The 22,285-nt window shown below is 39.3% G+C and overlaps 1 protein-coding gene across 1 annotated transcript in view; it reads left to right on the top strand.

Moving 5' to 3' along the window:
• MAL2 (mal, T-cell differentiation protein 2) overlaps positions 1 to 22,285 on the top strand; it is a 77,726-nt gene that overhangs the window by 15,554 nt on the left and 39,887 nt on the right. The gene's annotated exons all lie outside the window — the stretch shown is intronic.

Here is a 22,285-nt window from a genome sequence, read left to right on the forward strand (position 1 = left end):
TGAATACTTTCCATCTACTTATTCGACATTTGAGTCATTATTTTGTGAATAATCTTTTCTTATCCTTTGCCCATTTATCTATTTAAAATACCATTTTGACTATTGAGTTATTATAGCAATTCTTTTAAATGGCATCATGTAATACAAGTTAGCATGCAGTAAAACTGGCATTCTCACCCATGACTGACACTTGGGAAAGCAATTTGATATGTGTGTCAAGAGAGTTTTACATCTTTTTACTTGATAAAATCACTTTTGGGAATCTATGCTAACAAATGCACCTGAGACACAGAAAATAATGTTTTATGAACAAAGATATTCAACATAAGAGGTACTTATAAGAGTGCAAAACTGAAAACATAGCAGGTAATCTCATTCATTTTTTAAAAAAAAATAGCACAGGAAATGCTTAAAATATCTCATAAAAGAAGACAGAAAAAAGATATTCAGATCTATTACCACTGCTATGCAAATACACATAGAAAGATGACTAGAAGGAAAATCTATAACTATCAACGGATAGGATTATGGATGATTATTTTCTACTCTAATGCATTTTCCATATTTTCTTCAATGAATGTGTATCATTTTTCAACACACACCATTATCTAACATGAAACCTGAAATGCCATAATTAGATGCATTTATTTACATCTCGAAAATTTTGATAATCAACTCACATATAAGTCCAGGCACATTGGCTCACACCTGCAATCCCAACAGTTTAGAAGGCTAAGTGGAGAGGAGTTTTAGATCAGCCTGGGCACCATGGTAAGATCCCATCTCTACAAAAAAATTAAAAATTAGTCATATGGTGTGCACCTGTGGTCCCTGCTACTCAGGAGGCTGAGATGGGAGGATTACTTGACCCCAGGAGTTTGAGGCTGCAATGAGTCATGTTCCTGCCACCACACTTGAGGCTGAGTGACAGAGCAAGACGATGTTTCAAAAAAAATTCGTGTAAAGATGGCTTGATGATGGATGAATGGATGCCTAAGTTATATAAATGGCAGGTGGAAAGTGGTAGGTAGCGGGCAAGTAGCAGAAATTTTCTTTGAGGATGTATCAATTAAGGACCCCATTTACAATTAAGAGAAACACTCTATTTACCTGCTGCATACATAATGAAAGCTGTCACTGGAGCAGCTGCCACTGCAAGTCAGGTATTTTTTCTGCAGAGCACAAATGGTCTCATTTTCATCTCATTACTAGCTTCTGAGTCAATATCTGAAGTGGGCACATCTGATAGGTGGATCCAATGTAACATGCTAAATCCAAACTGCAAGAGGGACTAGAAAGTGAGTGGAAAGTGACTACCTAGCATTTTAGTTTCTGTCATGTGAGAAGGGGTGTCTATCTCAGGTGGGCAAATTCCCCAAACTCAGGAAGGAGGTTCTTGTACTACAGCAAAAAGGACAAATGCCCAATACAGAAGATGTATCACTCAGGACCTGTAAAGGGAGTGCATCTGTACAGCCACAGAACTGAAAACTGGATCCAGGAGCTCAACTGAAAACTGGATCCAGGCTGCACTGGATGCCTTGCATGTATCCGTTCAAGCAAGGGTTAGACTATAGCTTTTCTGAGTCTCGGCAGAAGAACTTACGATTCTCCAGGAACATAATGGAATAGAATATGTCTAAGAAACAACTGTGAGGCCATCTATCACTTGCCTTCCTATTTCTGCTCCTTGTCTCCTTAGGTTTCTGATGAAGTATGGGCTTCTGTATCATCCTCCTCGGAACAGAGGTGCAGAATACAAAATTTCTTAGCTGACATCTAGAATTAATTCCACAATCTGTGCCATAAGCCATTCATCTTTTTGGCTAGCATCTATGACACTCTTCTTTTTGTTCTCTACCCTGTATGAGCAATAAATTGTCCAAAGGTGATGGTGGGAAAGAGTTCATCTTTCCCAAACATTCCAAGAGGACAGGAACCTCAGAATTTAATTCCTCAGAAACAGGGCATCTCACAACTAGTGATTCATTCATCTGAATGTTTGCTTTTTAAAATCAAAAATTTTATTTTTATGGGTTTTTAACACACAAAAATCTGTACATAATTAGCGTATATAACCTGATGAGGCTAGGGATAAGTGTACACCCATAAAAATATCACCACAATCTGTGCCATAAGCCATTCATCTTTTTGGCTAGCATCTATGACACTCTTCTTTTTGTTCTCTACACTGTATGAGCAATAAATTGTCCAAATATAAAGTGGCTCATTGTATCTTTACAGGTCAAATCCCTTAGGCCGTAGTTTTGGCTTTACCTCGCCTTACATATGTGTCCAACCTAAACCAGCTCAAACAAGAAAATTTATTGAGCCATGGAACTGAAAACTGGATCCAGGAGCTCAAATGAATTTATCATGCTACATTTTCTCTTCTCATTGCAGATTCTGTTATCTTCAGTTTGGCTTTTCTTTCCAGAAAGTCTAGCTCTACAAGATGGTCTCTGGCATATCCAGGTTCAAGGAATCCTTAGAGCAGCAATCCAGTGAAAAGAGTTTATCTTTCCCAAACATTCCAACAGGACAGGAACCTCAGAATGTAATCTCTCAGGATGGACCTGGATCATGAATAGAATATGAAAACTGGTCAGGGCTCCACCAAGTTCTTACCCTTGGAGGCGACAACAGAATTTTTCCTACCCAAACTACACAGACTAAGATTGGGGAGATGGGACTCATTAAAGGAAACGCAAAGTCCTATAACCAGAAGGGGAAAGTACACGTTCAACAAGCAAACCACTGATATTCACCTCAAAGGATAACTCTTGAGGTTGTCACCAGCTTACATCATGTTGAGGTACAGTTGAAAGGGAGACTGTGTTGCACTTTACAGGAATCAGATGTAGTAAAGAATAGGTGGGGGTGGACATGAAAGAATGAGGAAAGAGAAGAAGGCTGATGAATAAATAGGAAGCCAGAAAACACTGACTTTATAAATACTCCCAATGTCTGCTGGCGCTGACCTAGACTAACAGAAGGGGTCAAGGTACCACTCATTCCATGATGCACATGTAAGAGCCTATCATAATGCAGGTAAATAGGTAGATATTTGAGAAGTCAGAAATAAGACATATGCACCAGGCAAACATTTGCAAGAGATGCCTTAGAATCATGCATAGGAATTACCTGGGGTCTTGGTTAAAGGCAGACTCTGATTCAGTAGATTTGAGGTGTGACCAGAGATGCTTCATCTCTAACAAGCATACAGGTGATGCTGAGGCTGCTGGTCCACACTGGTAGCAATGATCTACGTGGCACAACTTAGATGCACTATTCACAGCTTCACAGATGGTGCAAATCAAATCCTGCCTTTTGTTGTTGCTGTTTTTTATCTTTCTGCTTGAGATTCATAGACCCGAGCGCACAGATATGATTGGCCTAACTTGGGTCATATGGTCACCTCTTGGCTAAGGAGTATTAACCAATGCATGGATAGGAGAAAGGTATTTCCCCAAAGGCAAAATTGGTCTGCTGGTACAATGAGAAGATATAGTAGATGCTGAATGGTTCTGTAGGGGCATAGGTTGTAAGGTGAACAGCAGGAATTTGAAAATAGATCATCAGACCAGGACTCTTCCATAGCTGCCCGAGAATATCATACCTAGAGTGATGTGATGTGTCTAAAACAGTGCTACATTACCTATTCACAGACCATTTTCAAACATTTCTGTCTGCACGACTGAAGGGGCTAAAAGGCATAAACTGCCTTTGAAGTACCCAGCAAGAATTACAAACCAATCACGATGACAGGACTAAAGGTACCTGCATCTACACAAGCGTCCACTGTTACCACACTGGACTGGGTACCAGCTAACTGGGTTGCCCCTGTCTGGAAGAAACTGTTTATTGCCCCAAGATAGTTCTATTTTGTATTCACAAGGCAAAACTGTCTTTTGTGCCTGTAAAGACACTCTTTCTTAGTTGCCAGCCTAACCATATGCTACACTTCCCACCTCTTACAACTCTTTGTTAAATCCCATGACCCTCTCCGGCAAAGGTTCCATCTGGTAGAATTGCTAAAACCACAAAAACAAACAAAAAAGCCAGCAGCAACATTAAAGAATGTCAATTTTATGAATGTGTATTGTGCGTAGGTGCTTCTCTAAGATTTCACGTGTATTGTTTCTTTTACGATGCAATCTATATGATTCTGCACTGGTCAATTTAGCTGAGCTGGGTCTTCACTTTCCAGATTCCTTTACCCAGATAGTTCCAGTTTAAATTCAGCCACAGGAAAATGTGGTTGAGATTTGCTGAGGTGGAAGTGAAGGGGTAGCCATTACACTCTGGTCATCGTTGGTTTGAGTTGGTGAGGGACAGTTGCAAAGGTGATGGTGGGAAAGAGTTCATCTTTCCCAAACATTCCAAGAGGACAGGAACCTCAGAATTTAATCTCTCAGGATGGATTTGGATCACGAATAGAGTATGAAAACTGGTCAGGGCTCCACCGTGTTCTTACCCTTGGAGGTGACAACTGAATTTTTCCTACCCAAACTACACAGACTGAGACTGTTGGGGAAATGAGACTCATTAAAGGAAATGCAAATTCTATAACCAGAAGGGGAAAATACATGCGCAACAAGGAAACTGACCCATTCTTGATTTTTCCTGCTCCATGCCTGGTTCTTTGTCTCAACTGATGGCCTTGCTGACCAAAAGTTACCACAGGCCAGAGTTACCAGATTTAGCAATAAAAATACAGGAATATTCAGCTAAATTCAGATAAGTAGATCATTTTTTAAAGCGTCAGTATAGTCCATGCAATATTTATTCCATGCAAGAGATTATTTGTTGTTTATCTGAAATTCAAATTTAACTGGGCATCCTGTAGTTTCTCTGGACCCTAACACGGGCACACCTCGAGGTGCTTTACTGAGAGTTCAGAGAGGCAGCAGCGGCAAAGAGCCAAACACCGTGACTTCATGGGCTTCTACGGCAGCTGGCCGTACCTCGCTTCTGGAAACCTCCTACCCATTCACCATGCTAGGGCTGGTTCACAACTTTCTTCCAATGTTTTTCAGAACTTTATTTCTCCAGATTCTTCCCATAGTTGTGTAAGGTTGAATTCCTGCAATGCATGCTTTATACCATAACACTCAGGAGGTTTCTGCTTCCTTGATTATATGCTAACTAATACTCACTATGACTTCAAGAGAAAAGTGCCATTATTCCTACTTCACAAGAAAAGAAAATGCAGCACAAAGAGGTAAAGTTACATGCCCAAAGTTGCACAACTGACAAGCAGTGGAACTAGAACTCAAGCCCAGGAAGTCTGATGTAACAGCTGAGTTAACTTCCATAGCATATTGCCATAGCAGTTTTTATATGTAGACACAAGTATTATATAACTGTCATATCAGTATATATAAAGATATAATTTATATTATGTATATCTTATATATATCATATAATGCACGCATTTTGTTAGTAGTATATGTTTGTATATATAAACTACAGAACTGATTAGATAGATATAAATATGTAAATATTTACCCTGTATATAAAATTTAGCTCCAGAATTTCATAGAAACTGGTTTTTCAATGTTGTCCCTGGTGGATATCAAAAAACACCAACTGTGTGCAATTGAAAATTCTCAATTATATACAGTAAGTATTTTGATATTTGCTAGTGACAACAGGTGAAAAACTAGTTTCTATAAAACACTGGAGCCAAACTGTCATATAAACAAAAAGATGAGTCGACGTGCTTCTTTGGATAATATTGGTTATTCCACAAAAAAAAAAAAAAAGAGAGAGAGAGAAGAAAAACAAAAAGAAAGAAATTGAGCTCATTAACGTTCAAATGAGGATCCATTTGAACAGAGAAGGTTAATGAGTACACAGTGTGGGAGGAGCCCTGAGACAGTTTAAGGCCATGAAACAAATGCAATGTTTAGAAGAAAATGATAGATAATTCCACTTAATGAGTACACAGCAGACTAATTATTGCAATGAAAAAATGTTTAATTAAAAAGAAGTCTGCTTTCTAATGATTGTACTGACTGTAAACCAGTTTAGAAAATCCCAAAGACAGCCCAAGACATATAAAGACTGCAGGGAAAGTTTACACAAAGAAGATAAGTATATTTGTTTATTATTATGGTTTAAAGTTAGCATTCTAGCAATCCTAGCCTCTTTTAATACAATGTTCCCTGATCTCTTAAGAAAACACCCAGTTGAACATGGGAGAAGAGATTACTTGGAAACAAAAGTAAGTCATAGCAGAGTCATTTTAATAAATTATAATATTAATTCAGAGAAAATACATTTTAACACAAATTTGTTTTAAAAATGTGAAATTATAGCAAATTCCATTCAGGACATTAGTGCCAAAATCCATTCATGGAATCAAAATATCAAGCAAGCCTGTACAGCTCCAGTTTGTGGTGGGACTTGAGAAAGACAGACAAGGAATATTTTCACATTCTGCTTCACTTCAACAACCACCAGTGCCTCAATGGACAGGGCATGCAACTGGAAGAGAGTAGAACTAGGAGTTTCAAGACAGGGCTGCAAAATGTGACTCTTTCTGCCTCTGATTTCTCTGTGAGAATAAGTGTGTGTGTGTGTGAGAGAGAGAGAGAGAGAGAAAGAGAAAGAGAAAGAGAAAGAGAAAGAGAAGGAGAGCAAAAGCAAGAGCAAGAGCAAGACAGAGTATGGATAGTGTTATCAGTTATCAATTTCAATCCAGGGAAATCCATAATCATTCATTTTCTGGGCCTTTTCTTACCTTGACTTGCCCACTTCTCTTCCTCTTCTCAGATAAATGGAGAGATGGAAGCAGTGTTGTGCTGGGGTCAGCCTGTACCAACTCATGAGAGTTGTCAAATTTTTAAGTAACTTGCAAGCTGCCTATGACAAAATTTATAGCCATCATTAAAGTTTAAACTATATACACTTACAAGTAGATAAATTGTATTAGAAACAAAAGTGATAAATATTCAAACTCAACAATTTTGAAGTTTTCCCTGGAGCTTATCTACACCTGTCGTTTCTGTAGAGTGTATGTACTACTGCACATCTCTTTGTAATTCCACCCTCAGTGACTTCACATTGGTAGCTTGAAATTGACAATGGCAGAAATATTTACACCACAGAATAAGCATGTGCTAGAATTAAGAGCTCCCCTCTACCCCCGGTGATTGTTAAACATTTACCAACACATCACTGGATAGAGGCCATCATGGGGAACGGAGCCATGGTGGGTAGATTCTATGTTTAGAGGGTGGCACTTAAGCTCTGCCTGCTGTTGGAGCAGAGGGAACTGATAAGAGGTGAGTCTGCAGAAGAAAACCCAAACAGATGTGATATCAATGCACTGGTATTCTGAAGAAGCTAGTGAGAGAGAAGTAAAGATTCTGGCTAGGAACTGTTGAGATGAGAATTCAGAAAACCCAACAAAATCAGAAATTATAAAAAAAGTAGACAGATGGTGAAACCACAGAAAAATTATTCAACTGAGTAGATCAGCATGTTTTATCATTTGGGTATCAGACATGGACAAGGGAGAAGCATTTTAAAGCAGGTACACTGATTTCCACATTTATCTTGCATCACTTCAAACATAATTCTGTTCTTCTGAAATTATTTCTCTCTATTCAAAGCTCTCTAACCCTCAATATTTGATCTGCATTTAAAAAGAAAGAAACTGGATTAAAATAATTTACATTGAGATACAATTAATGTTCCTGAGTACTAGGATCAATGTTCACACACACATACACATGAGGGCGGGGTGTTGCTAGAATAGCATTCATTGATAAAAACTATTGGAAATAGAATCAGTAGCAGATCGATAGGTTCCTAGTTGTAGCATAACCATGCATAAAAGTTACTAAACTTTGAGCTGTGAAATTTTAATCATGCTACATGATTAGAGAAGCATTGTTTTCCCTTCCCTTGTGTGATTATCTGCTATGATGTGGCAGACACTTGGCTCCAACTGTATCCTGCTTGTTTATTTTTCATGAGTAGTGAGAAACAAGAGTCTCTGTCCTGGGCATTGAGGTCTAAGCCTTGTAGTCTCGGTTATATGATATATCAAACTAACAGTAGGAATTGTACCATCAGGGTTTATGGTTGGAGACACATCAGTCCTCCCCTGGCATGATTGAGGGTTGGAGCTCAATTAGGATTGATCACTCTGAGAACTGGGACATAACCAGCTAGCACAGAGTTTGTACAAAGTCAGCTCCTTTTCTGGGAGGTCAGTCTGCAGGGGATCATTCTTGGACAAGTTTCTCCTTCTTTTTCATTGACACACATACCCCGGATTCTTCAAGAGACTCTTGGAATGTAATTGATGAGTTGATCAACACAGAATAATCTATATTAGATGACAGTTCAAGTAGTTTTCTTAAAAAAAAAAAAAGAAGCCAAGACAAATAGGTCTTCTGCTGTCTTTTCCTCTGTCTTGCAGAACACTTCATTGCCACCAGAACAGTTCTTCACACCTTAAAAACACCCAAGACAGGGATAACAGACTTTTTTCCCCAGTGTCAACTGCTCCAAGGAAAAGTATGCTACAATTGATTACTGATGTCTGTCATGGGTGTAGGGGTAAAAGGTTGTATGACACATACTATATATTGGTCATTTTACCTATCTTTCTGGCAAATTATTCTTCCCACTTCAAAAACCATATCTTTTAGGCATCCGTCTCCTTAAAAACCACAAGTTAGACAAGGGAATGTTATTCAATGCTAGAAAGAAATGAGCTAAGTCATGAAAAGACATGAAGGAAACAAATGCATATTACTAAGTGAAAGAAGCGAATGTGAAAAGGCAACATACTGTATAACTCTATATCATGTTCTAGAAAAGACAAAACTATGGAGACAATTAAAAAGTCAGTAGTTGTCAGGGGGCAGGAGAAAAAAGGGATGAATGGGTGGAGCACAGAGGATTTTTAGGGCTGTGAAACTACTGTGTCTGATACTATAATGATAAATACATATGTGCAAACCCATATAATGTACAAAACTAAGAGTGAACCCTTATGCAAACTATGGACTTTGGGTGATAATGGTGTGTGAATATAGGTTCATCATTTGTAAGAGATGTTAACGACTCTAGTGGGGAATATTGGTAACGGAGTTGGCTATTCATGTCGGGGTTAACAGGGTATATGAGAAATCTCTGTACCTTTCACTCAGTTTTGCTGTAAAACTAAAACTGCTCTTAAAATAAAGTATTTTTTAAAAAAAGAATAAAAGTTCCAATAAGCTACTGATCTCTGCTATGATCTTTCCAATGGTTATGCCTTCATGTGTGATATAGTTAAAGGTAAATTAACTAAATAGGCTGTATCTCTCCTTGGAAAATGTTGTAGTTAGGCTAAATTTGGTTATGTCTAAGGCTTGAAAAACATTGATAGAAGAAATTCACTGGGGAAAGATTTATTTCTCTCTTCTGGTGAGACAATGCTAAGTGAGAAATTGGCCATCTGAAATGTGTTTTCCTCTGTAAAAGTAATGGCAACACCTGTTCCCTCTTGCCTTTGTAAACACCAATGCATTTCTTTATTTTATGGATTCCAAAGTCATTTTCTATTGGATGAATTTAAACAATTACCAGCATGAAGAGGCAACATAATGTATATTTCAGGAATAATTTTTATGATGTGTGCTTTATTAGTAATGATGTTTAGCATTTATTAAGTGCTTACTATGAGTTTGGTACTGGGATAAGTCCTCTGTAATCTGCAGAATAGCACTGCCTCTCTACAAAAATGTGATCAAAAATATAAAAGCAAGGGACTCATTAGAATATATAGTGTTCTTTAAAATTTGAAACTAGAATATTTCCCCACAAGTTTAATAATTTTTATTTTCCTGTTATGGTGGCATAAACCTGTAGTTGCAGCTGCTTGGGAGGCTGAGGCAGGAGGATGACTTGAGCCAAGGAGTTCAACTCTGCAGTGAGCTGTGATAGCACTACAGTACTCTAGCCTGGGCAACAGAGGGAGACTCCATCTCTTAAATTTTTTTTTTAAATAATTTGTTCACTCTCAGTCATACTTACCAAAATGACTGAGTACTCACTAAATATTTATTATGACATCATATTTATGAGCATTCGCAATTGAAATCACCTCCTCTAATTCATTTTGCCTCACAATAACCTCAAAGGTGGATAAAGACAGGAAAATAACCCCCATTCTATGAATGAGGAATGCGCCTTAGGAAGATTAAATAATTTGTTCAAGCTAAGCAAGTCTTTTCTCCAAAGTTTGTAAATTTACCCCCTCACCATGCTACTTTCCAATTTAGTTGCTGGTTTCAACATTTGTGTACCAATTTATTCTTTATGTAGCACCCTGAGTTACCTCTTTAAAGTGTGGGCTTCATAAGGTCACTCCTCTGATACTATAATGATAAATACGTAAGTCTAAACAGATAGAATGTACAACACCAAGAGTGAACCCTTATGTAAATTATTGAGTTTGGATGATGATGTGTGAATATAGATTCATCATTTGTAACAAATGTACCACTCTGGTGGGGAATGTTGATAATGAAGTTGGCTATTCATGTGTGGGGGAACAGGATATATGATAAATCACTTGAGCCCTGTTGTAATAAATATTTGGTGAGTGCTCAATTATTTTGCTGAGCAGGGTTGAGAGTGAACAAATTATTTTTAAAAACATTTTTTAGGAGATGGGGTCTCTCTCTGCTGCCCAGGCTGGAGTACAGTAGTGCTATTAAAACAGGGAAGGTTCCCTTTTCCCCCTCATAGGGCATGCGATGGGGGTGTGGCTCATTTCTTCAGTGCCCTGCTGCTCAAACCTCTAGGGGAGCATACAGACGGGTAGGCTATGGGGCTCCGACCATGGCAATGTCTAGGGGTGAATGTTTACAGCTCCTGAAATCCCAGTGGGCGTGCGTTACAGGGTGCTCTTTTAGTTTGCCGTCTATAGGTGGCTTGTGTTAACCCGCTCAATTAGACCCTCTACTTTGTGGCAAGGATGGAGGGCTTTCTGTATCCTGGGTTCTTGCTTTGGTGTACTGGAAGAATCAGATCACAAGTGGGCTTGGAGAATGAGTGCAAAGTTTCATTGAGTGGAAGTAGTTCTCCACCGATGATGTAGCCAGAAGGGAGTTGGTTTTCCCCTGGAGTTGGGCAGCTCAGCAGCCAACTGCCCAGCCAAACTCCGCCTCGTCCCACCAGTCGATGGCCTGCTGGCATGCAGGTGCCTGTCAGTGTGCTCTTCTGCCAGCGTTCTCCTCTGGACGTCTTCTCCAAAACCAACTGCTTGCATCTTCAGCTGATGTGCTCCTCACAACGTTGTGTCTCTGCTTTGCTAGGATCTTGGGTTTTTATAGGCCCAGGATTGGGGTGTGGCAGGAAGGCAGAAGTGCCTGTCCTCACCTAACTCCATGGGGGTGGAGCCCTAGCCAGGGACCGCCCCTCCTCTACCCAGCACTTCCCTTCCCCACTTCTGTATCATTTAAAGGGACCACACTCTTCCCTTCCCAGCATTCCCATATCACTGCCATAGCTCACTGCAGCCTTGAATGCCTGGGCTCAAGTGATCGAGTTCTTTTAGAGTTCTTGGGATTAAGTTCATAATCTGAAGCATGAACCATAAGGCTCTGGAGGACCAAAGCTTCATTTAACTCCCTAGCTTCATCTCAAAATACATAGATTTCACTCAGTTTTTCATCACCTAGCTCCTTCTTGAATAACAGCCTTCACATATGCTCTTCTCTTCATTTATAATGTCCCTTCCTCCTCCACTCTTCAGTTGTCTAACTTTTATTCATCCTCAGGAGCACTTTGAGTCACTTACCCCCGAAAGGTTTCCCCAACTTCCCACATTAGGTGAAGATTCTGTTGTTCACTCTTATGCTTTCCATATAAAGAAAAAAGTTTGACAAGGTCTTTTAGGCTGCCCAGCATAAGGGCCAAGCCTTTATTTGGCCAATTTTCCAAAGTATATGTTATGGTGAGAAGTAGACCCCAGCTCTGGCGATGGAGGTCTAAAAGTAGATACCTATGTTCCCGTCTTTCTTTTCAGCTAGATTACAGATGGATGAGCTAGGTTTACCAAGTCAGATGCACGTGCTTCCAGTTTTTAATGAGACGCTGGCGACCCAATGAAGCATGGACAGAAGAGCATTTATTCTCAAGGAGGTGACAGTGGCTGCACCAACATCCAGTTTTAAGGGATCCACAGAGATAGTAATGGCTTTAGTACTGATGGTGGAATCCTTGGTCCAGTTCTGGCAGTGTAAGAAGTGCAAGGCACAGATTTTGGTGATGGGTGAAGTTGAGTGTAGTGTTCTCACTAGACTGTTTCTGTAACTTAATTGTGGCTGTGAGTTTGGGTGTGTATCTGACCTTATTCCTGTCCACTTTCTGAGCTTGGTTTCTCAACCTTCCTGCCAAGTCCATGAACGAATACTACATGTCTTTAAAATAAATTATCTTTCTGTTTAAATCAGCCAGATTCAGTTTCTATTGCTTGCAACTTAGAACTCTGACTGATAAAAAACATCCTTGCCCTTTACAACATTTACCATAATTTTAAATAAATAATGATTTTACTGATAACTACATCTCCCACTGCACTATAAGCCCGATGAAGATTAGGCCTCTGCCTATTGTATGCACCACTGTATCTCTAGTGCCAGACTTGTCACATAATAACCACAAAATAAATTTGTTGAATGAAAGAATAAGTTAATATGTGTACAACACTGTGCCTAAATGGTGGAGAGAGTAGGGGACAATAGGGCATACAAAGGAAGATCACAAACATAATCCTCCACAGGCCAGACACAGTGGCCCGTGCCTGTAATCCCAGCAGTTTGAGAGGCCAAGGCAGGAGAATCACTTGAGGCCAGAAGTTTGAGACCAGCCTGTGCAACATAGCAAGACCCTGTTTCTACAAAAATATTTAAAAATTAGCCAGGCGTGGTGGCACATGCCTACAGTCCCAGCTACTCAGATGGCTAAGGCATCTTACTCAGATGGCTAAGGCAGGAAGATAGCTTGGCCACAGGAGTTTGAGACTGCGGCAAACCATGATCATGCTACCACCCTCCAGTCTGGATGACAGAGTGAAATCCTGTTTCTTAAAAAAAACCCTAAAATTCTTAACAGAAATTTTAAAAAAAATTCTCAATAGAAAAAAGGTTATAATGAATTAAAGTGATTATACACAGACAGACATATACATATGTCTGTCTATATATACACATATATACATGCAAACTCATGTGAGCTGAACTCATGAGGTCCATTATCAGCACCTATGGCCCATGTATATATGTGTATATATATGTCTGTATAGTGTTTCTTTCCCTAGGCAAAGTTGAGCCCCTGTATATTTATATATGTCTCTCTCTATATATTTATATATATATGTCTATACACTATGTATGTGTATAATCACTTTAATTCATTATACCTACATACATATGTATATATGTGAGTTTGCATGTATATATGTGTATTGATATTATATATATACACGCACATATGCGTGTGAGAGAGTGTGAGCTAATGAATGACCATTATGTAAGACAGAATGTGAAAAGTGTTGGAAAGATAGAAAGATCAAAAGGGAGAACAACAGAGGGCCTTTTGAAAGAGGTCCTTTTGAGGCAGGATCTTAAAGCATAGATCAAATTTGGATATTCAAAAGTTTAAGGAGGGAGTCTGGACAAAGGCACAGAGATCAGAATGTGTAGAGTTATGAGGTATAACAAGTTGTCCAGTTCTCATTTACTTAGGATGCAATGGGGAGCCATCAAAAGCTATTAGGAAGGAAAATGGCATGTCTAGGCTGTGCTTTGATAAAGTCAATGTCACAGAACCATTTAAAATTTTCCAGCAGATAAAAAGACTAGACTCAATGAAATTAGATATTTGAGGAAAAAAAAAAAAAAAAAGAAGAGGCAATAGGGCATTGTTTTAAGTCGTAGGAATAAATGAATAGGACAGACGTATGAGTTATCAAAGAAGTAAGATTGCAAAGATTTGGACACTGGATATGGAAGTACAATAGAAGAAAGGTAGTTTTGTAAAATGAAATTAAAAACTGAATAACTGAGAATATGGTAATAGCAAGAAAAGAAGGAAGAAACAAAAGTAAAAAGGTGAAGTTTCATAGAGAAAGATAAAATAGACTATAAGATATATTGTATTAGTCTGTTCTCATGCTACTAATAAAGACAACCTGAGACCGGGTAATTTATAAAGGAAAGAGGTTTAATTGACTCACAGTTCCACATGGCTGGGGAGGCCTCACAATCATGGCAGAAGACAAAGGAACAGCAAAGGGACATCTTACGTGGCGGCAGACAGGAGAGTTTGTGCAGGGGAACTCCCATTTATAAAACCATCAGATCTCATGAGACTTATTCACTATCACAAGAACAGCATGGGAAAGACCCGCCCCTATGATTCAATTACCTCCCACTGGGTCCCTCCCACAACACATGGGAATTATGGGAGCTACAATTGAAGATGAGATTTGGGTAGAGACATAGCCAATCTGTATCATATGTTGAGCTTAAAGTAGATGTGCATTCCAACAGACAATAGAAGTAGAGATCTGAAGTTTGAGAGAGAATATCAGAGTTAGGAGCATAGATTAGGGAGAGAAGCAGATAATGTCATTGCTGTCCCAGATTCCTTCAAATCCCTTTACACCATTTCTGTGCACTCATCTTTACACCATTTCTGTGTACCTGTCTCCCCACTTTGGTGTGGATTCCATTATCACCTATGGCTCATTTTTGGAAGACAACCTTGAGCTCTTGCAGGTGCACTGCCTGCATGTGCAGAGAACTAGAAGAGTTTGGAGTCTATGCTCCTCCTTCCCTTTCCTCCTTAGCCTTTGACAGTGATAGATAGGTGAAGATGTGAAGACATAAGAAAGTCTTGCATCAGATTGTGCAATACTGAGTCGTAACTTACATTCCGGTTTTTCTGCTGGATTAAGCTGACTTTTGCCTGAGATCATACTCTTGCCTGGCTTCCTCTCCCTTGTCCTGCTTTACTTACCGTTTTTTTGTTTTGTTCTGTTTGTTTGTTTGTTTGTTTTTTCAGACTCAGCACAAGAGTACCTCTTTAATCAATCCTTTGCACATTAATCCGTATCTCAGGGTCTGCCTCTGGGGAGCCAGGCTGAAGACAGGGATTTGTTTGATAGCATTGATCAAGTCTTCTATAAAGTCACTGATATTCTAATTTTTTATCAACTATTGAAAAAGGACCAATGAGATTTCTAACTGTAATTGTGGTTTCTGTACTTTTCCTTGCATCTTATTATTTTGCACCATCTATTGTTAAAATTGTTATAAGGTGTATTAACATTTGGGAGTTTTAAACCATCTTGATAAATTGACCCTTTTATCATTATGCAATAACCTTCTTTATCTTTGATAACTTTCTGGCATTAAAACCCATTTAGCTTGATATTAATATAGCCCCTTGGGCTTTCTTTTGCTTATTTTTTTCATGAGATACCTATTTACATCCTTTTGCTTTTAATATATTTGTGTCTTTACATTTAAAGTAAGTTTTTCTGTAGATCGTATATAGTTGTGGATTGCTTTTTATCAAAGCTGATCATCTCTGCCTTTAAATTGAAAATTTGAAAGGAATTTGCATTTAATGTAATTATTGGTTTAAATTTACCATCTTCCTGTTTTCTGTTTGTTTCATATATTCTTTGCTTCCTTTTTCATCTTTGCATGACTTCTTTTGGATTAATTTTTTATCTCCCATGTTTCTTTACATCTCCTTTGTTGACTTATTAGCTATAACTCTTTTTTTCTTGTTTTGTAATTTATTTAGGGTTTACAGTATGCATCTTTAATTTTCCACAGTCTAACCTCACATACTATTACACCACTTCAAATGGAGTATAAAAGTTTTAGAACACTACATGTGGCATTTCCCTCTCAAGACTTTGGTGGTGTTGTCATCATATATTATATTTTTACAGATATTGTAAATGTTAAACACACTAATAATTTTTGCTTTAATCATTGACAATAATTTAAATTTTTAAATTTATAAAATGTATTGTATTTATCCAAATACTTACCCTTTGTGGTCATTTTATTTCTTTGCGTTGATGCAAATTTCCAACTGGCATCAACTTAGGTCTGCCTGAAAGACTTTATCATTTCCTATAGTGCATTATCTGCTGCCATCAAATATGTTCTGCTTCTCCATCTCTGAAAAAGTCTATATTTCATTGTCATTTTAAAGGACATTTTTCCTGCGTATAAAATTAAGGTCACAGTGTTGATTTTCTTTTAGCAGCTTAAAGACGGTCTACTCTATTCTTGCCTAAATTGTTTCCTATGAGAAGTCTGTTACTATTCTTTTCTTCATTGCTCTGTATGTAATGTGTCTTTTATCCAGTATACTTAAAGATTTTCTCTTTATTATTTCTTATAGGCAATTTGATTATGATGTGCCTTGGTTTTGATTTCATGTTTTCAATTCTTAAGATTCATTGAGTTAATTCAGTCTCTGGGTATAAATTACAACAATTTTGAAATCTCTCAGCCATATTTTTCCTGTGTCTTCCTCTCTTCTACTTCCGAGACTCTAATTACAAATATATGAAAACACTTGGCCCGGCAGAGTGGCTCGTGTCTGTAATCCCAGCACTTTGGGAGGCCGAGGCGGGTGGATCACTTGAGGTCAGGAGTTTCAGATCAACCTGGCCAACATGGTGAAACCCTGTTTCTACGAAAAATACAAAAATTAGCCAGGCGTGGTGGTGGGTGCCTGTAATCCCAGCTACTCGGGAGGCTAACACAGGAGAATTTCTTGAACCTGGGAGGTGGAGGTTGCAGTGAGCTGAGATTGCACCACTGCACTCCAGCCTGGGCAACAGAGCGAGACTCCGTCTCAAAACAAACAAACAAACAACAACAAAAAAACACAATGTTATGCTGCTGGCTAATGCTCTGTTCATTTTTTCAGGTATTTTTTCCTCTGTGTGTTTCGTTTTAAATAGTTTCTATATCTTCAAGGTAACTAATCTTTTCTTCTGCAGTGTCTAACGCGTTAATCCTCTGCAGGTATCTTTCATCTTAGACATTGTAGTCTTCATATCTAAAAGTTGTTTGGATCTTTTAAAATGTCTTCTGTGTTTCTACATGATGTGTTCAATATTTACTCTATTTTTCAACATAAAATACATTTATAACAACTGTCCTAATGTTCTTTTTACTACCACAATCGACTATGTGATTTCTGAGTCTGCTTGTAGTGAATGATTATATCCTCACTATGTATCATATTTCCTGCTTCTTTGTATGCCTGGCAATTTTTAATTGGATGTCAGACACTGTGAACCTTATCTTATTGCTGGACATTTTTGTATTCCTATAATATTCTTGACCATTGTTCTGTGGTTCGTTTGAATTATTTGACCCTTCCGATGCTTTTTATAAAGCTTTGTGAAGCAGAATGAAAGCAGCCTTTTTTTTTCTTTTTGTCTAAGGTTGACTTTGCCCTAATACTGAGGCAATATCCTTCTGAATATTCTATCCAGTGCTCCATTAATTAGGAGATTTTCCACTCTGAATGGTGGAAATATGAACTATTCCTGCTCCTGCATGAATTCGTGGGATTGTTCCTCTGCTCCTTTGGAATGTTTCTGCCCTGGCCTTGGGTAAGTTAGTCACCTTCATGTGCTAATCAGCACTCAGTTGAAGATTTAATAAAGGGGGCCTTTTGCTGGCCTCCCAGTGTTTATCTGTATGCAGCTCTTTTCTCCCCAGTACTCTGTCAACTCTAGCTTGGTTGGCCTCCTCAAATTCCCAGCTTCACCACCTCATCTCATGAAGACTGCGAGATTCCACCAGTGTCTACCCTCCCTGTGCTCTGAAAACTCTCTCCAAACTTGGGAAATGGCAGGGCTCCCATCATTTCTTCCCATCTCCAATGGATCACTGTTCTGCGTTACCTGAAATGCAACATCTGAAACTATTGTTTCATATATTTCCTCTGGGATTTTAGCTTTTTCATGCAAGGAAGGTTAATCTAGTCTTGGTTATTGTATTTTAGACTGGAGTTACTTGTTGCTGTTTTTGATGATAAGGGAAACATACATATTCAAAGCGAAAGGCTGCGTATAAAGCAAAAATTGAACATTGAGGAGAGAGTAAAGAAAATTAAGAATTAATTTCCTAAGAAAAATACAAAAGGGAAATGATAAAAAGCTGAGATGGGGCTCAACTTTGCCTAGGGAAATAAACACTTCTTATGAAACATGAAGTAGCATAGGAACAACAATGAAGCATAGAAATTCAGATGCAGCGTTCATTTGGTCAGCTGATTTTACTTGAGTTTCTATTATATAATGTGAATAAAACTCAGCTGTTTCCTCCAGTGAGGAAGAGAGGGATGGAGGGGGGAAGAGTGAAGTGTGATTCCTAGCACGCTGCCTCCCCACTCCACTGCCAAAAAAGAAATCTTTCCAAATCCTCTAACTCCTGAGCTTTTCATATTCTTGATAGAAGTAAGGGGTTTATAGATTGTCTAAGGAGATCGCAGTCAGCTCACTTTAAAACTTCTGGTGGTCTGATTCAACAGCTCATGTTGTTATCTGATATCTACCATCTTCTGGTGCCTCCACTGAACTTTTCAATTTAATATCCTGTTACACAACACTAGCAAGGAATAGGAGACAAGTAAAAACACAATTTCAATTCAGTGAGATATGTTCTCTATGTGGATTAAGCACAGCAGGTTATAGAAATACACTGGGTGAGAGGTGGCCCACATAATCTTGAATGGGCAGAGAAAGGCTGCCAGAAAGATCTTGCCCTATGACCCAAAAGATACAGGAAATAGGTTTAGGATATGGGAGTGGTAAGAAGAAAGGATATTCTGCAAAAGAGAGGAGAATGTGTAAAGGTTGGAGGCAGGAGGTATTGAAGCTGTAGGTGGATCAACAAGGCTGGTGAGGTGGGAGGGCTCATCAGAAGTCATGTGCCAGAAATACCTTGAATGCACCCCAGGGCATCTGTAATTGATCCTGAGAAAAGTAAGGAATTGGAGGGGTTTTAAGTAGAGGGGTGACTAATAAATTTTCTGTTTAGAGATCATTCACATAGCAGTACAGAGAATATAAGAGAGGGAAATTCACTGTCAGAAGCATATTCCTTGTGAGAAGAGCATTCACTGTGAGAGGGATAGTCAAAGTCAGAACAGAGGGAATGGAAAGTGGATCTATTCTAGAAAATAAAATGGTAGAACTGCCAGAACCTGGTGACTGATTAAATATGTGTCATGAGAAGGAGGTACCAAGGGAAACACCCAGGTGTTTGTCTTGGATAACTGGATTGATGGCAGTGTTTTCAATGAGACAAGTATTACTGGCTAGATGTCCTAAAACTTCTTGTAAACTAAAAGAAACTATGGAAGGGTGGAACAGTCTAGATTTGTTTTTATTCGCTGAACATAATGTCTACTTGTGACAGGCACAAAGACCGGTAAAACAAAAGAAGCTATGGGATAAGAACTGAGAGAAATATTGCCAGGCATGGGGGTGGTGGGGGCGGGGGCAGGGGGAGATAAAAGGAAAACGACAACTGGGAATACCTAAGGCCCAGCCAAGGTTAGATCACATGAATTTGTAGTGGAACCAAGAGTCTTCATTATGACCTTCTTTCAGCAACCGTGGGCAGTGTGCTGAATGATTCAGAGAGGGCAGATGTAGACTGTGGGTTGAACTCAAGCTGAAGAATAAGGAATGGTGAGAGTAAGTTTAGAGTCAAGTACAAGATAGGAAGTAATGTGAGACCAATACGAGCATCCCGAAAATGCCTTCCTATGAGCACATGGGTGGAGAAGCTAGAAAAGCTAGAATGGGACCAATGAGAGAATATGAGGGATGGTAGGGTTGATGGCCAAAGAATTGGGGATGAAAGAGATAAACCAATAGGAGACAATCATCAGAATGTCAGCATTCAAGAGAATGGCAGCAGAAAAATTCCCAATAATAAGGTGAGAATTTATTGACGGTAGCAAGTCATTTTGAGTCAAGATCGTTGAAAATATTGTAACGTGAATGTTGACATTCCATAAAAATGGAGTTCAAAGGAAATCTATGAGCAGGGTTAAAGTTATGCTGGAAGTCAGGAATCACCGGAACAGGATGGGAAAAGAGCAGAAAGGTGAAACTGTTAAGAGCTCATGGTTAGTGTCCTGGAGGAAGAGGCAGAGGGGTGGGGTGGAGTGGAGCTAAGTGTGTTTTCTTCCTTTGATTTTAAAGGTGTTGCTTTCACTAGAGGGAAACTGGTATTATCAAGAACAAATAGGTGTTGGTAGTGATCGTAAGAGAAAAAAGCATTCTAGAAAAGGGTTCTTTTTCAGCTAGGCACGGTGGCTCACGCTTGTAATCCCAGCACTTTGGGAGGCTGAGGTGGGCGGATCACCAGGTCAGGAGTTTGAGACCAGCCTGGCCAACATAGTGAAACCCTGTCTCTACTAAAAATACAAAAATTAGCCGGGTGTGGTGGCATGCGCCTGTGTTCCCAGCGACTCGGGAGGCTGAGGTGGGAGAATCGCTTGATCCCAGGAGGCAGAGGTTGCAGTGAGCCGAGACCACACTCCTGCACTTCAGCCTGGGAGACAGAGTGAGACTCTCTCAAAAAAAAAAAAAAAGAAAAGAAAAAAGAAAAAAGAAAGAAAAAAAAGTGTTATTTTTCAAGCAGATAATATGTTACAATAACAGAGGGCTCACTGACAACCTTTTTCATGCCACTGGTCAGTGTGGAAGCAGGAAGGAAAGGTAAAGAAAAGATGGTTGAGGATATGCAGTACAGCAAGGAGGGTGCAGTAAGAAACCCAGTGAAAGTGTTCTCCTAGGTAGCAATGTTAAAATAAGCTCACTTGAGGCTCTTCTGAATCATTAGCCCTTTTAGAAACTCCAAGGACATATTAAGTTCATTCACTAAAATATTTTGGGCATATTGTAGCTGCTGATCATCTCCATGATTACTTCTTTGAAGTCTTTCCTTTGAACATTTTTTTAAGTGCTTACTGAGAATTCTTAGGCAGAAAATAAAACAGAAGGATCATCCCCTGCTAATCAGAGTCTGAACACAGAAAGGGCTCATCGATCAAACAAATCAATGCAGAAAACTTAAAATTTCCTGTTAAATAAACACCACACATTAAATACCAGAAAGTGGTGACTAAGAGGTGGAGAGAGGAGGGATATACAATAGGTTTCACCCACACCCTGTTTTGTGGTTTTTACCCGGATGCCACAACCACACCTATGAGTTTCACTTATAAAATAATAGAGAAGTAGAGTAACTAGAATCTGCTGACCAGAGCGTAGTGCTAAACACAGTTCCTCAGAGACTGAACCTGACAGGCAAGGTCAGGATTCAACATGGAGAACGTCTGATGAGATTAGCTAATGTTTTCTTTTTTCCAACGTGGTCTACCTGTGTGTGCTGATGCGTGTAGATTTGCTCATCTTTAATAGATGAGAAAATTAAGCTCATTTCCTCTACTGAACTTACAAAATGTTGACGTTAAAACCAAGGATAAAATGGAGACAAATGGGGATAAACTAGAGCAGGGAATTCGAACCATACATAGAATTAAAAAAAAAAAAAAAAAATCCCCTTAAGCCCTTAAAGGCAATAAGCAAGTAGTTTTATACCAGTGAAATCAATAATTAAAAGTTCTGCGTAAAAAAATATAACCCATGAAACATCGTGTGTCCACTGAGCAGTGATACGCGCGTGTGTAAGGAAAAGAGCTGTCATCAGCTAGCATTTAAGGAGCTTACTGTGCGCTAAACTCTTTTCATGTTACGTGATCTAATGTGAGCATCTATGCCAGTGGGTTTCACATTCCCGTTTCACGGACGAGGACACCTCCGGTGACCTACAGGGACCCCGCGCCAGCGGCTGCTGCAGCTGACTCATCCAACTCCCACGCGTGACGCTGCCCGAGTGGCGTTTAAAAAATCCCACTCGAGTCCCATTTAGAACATATGCACCCCACTTTTTAAGTGTGACTGGTGACCTCGATTTTACCTTCTGAGTCACAGCCCCAAGACCTGTGTATCTGTCAAATTGAGCACAGTGGGCGAGGGCGCGCTCTGAGACTTGGGGAAAAGACAGGTAGAGAGCACAGTTGCAAACTAAGGGGAGGGCTAGAAGGTAAAAATAGCGATCAGGTGTGTGGGGCGGCGCATGGAGACGCCCGGGGAGCGCTGGCGCTGGCCAGCGAAGCAGAAGCCGAGGACGGCGGAGCTGGG

This window comes from Mandrillus leucophaeus, unplaced genomic scaffold (assembly GCF_000951045.1).
Source record: "Mandrillus leucophaeus isolate KB7577 unplaced genomic scaffold, Mleu.le_1.0 Scaffold133, whole genome shotgun sequence".
Classification (NCBI taxonomy): Eukaryota; Metazoa; Chordata; class Mammalia; order Primates; family Cercopithecidae; genus Mandrillus; species Mandrillus leucophaeus.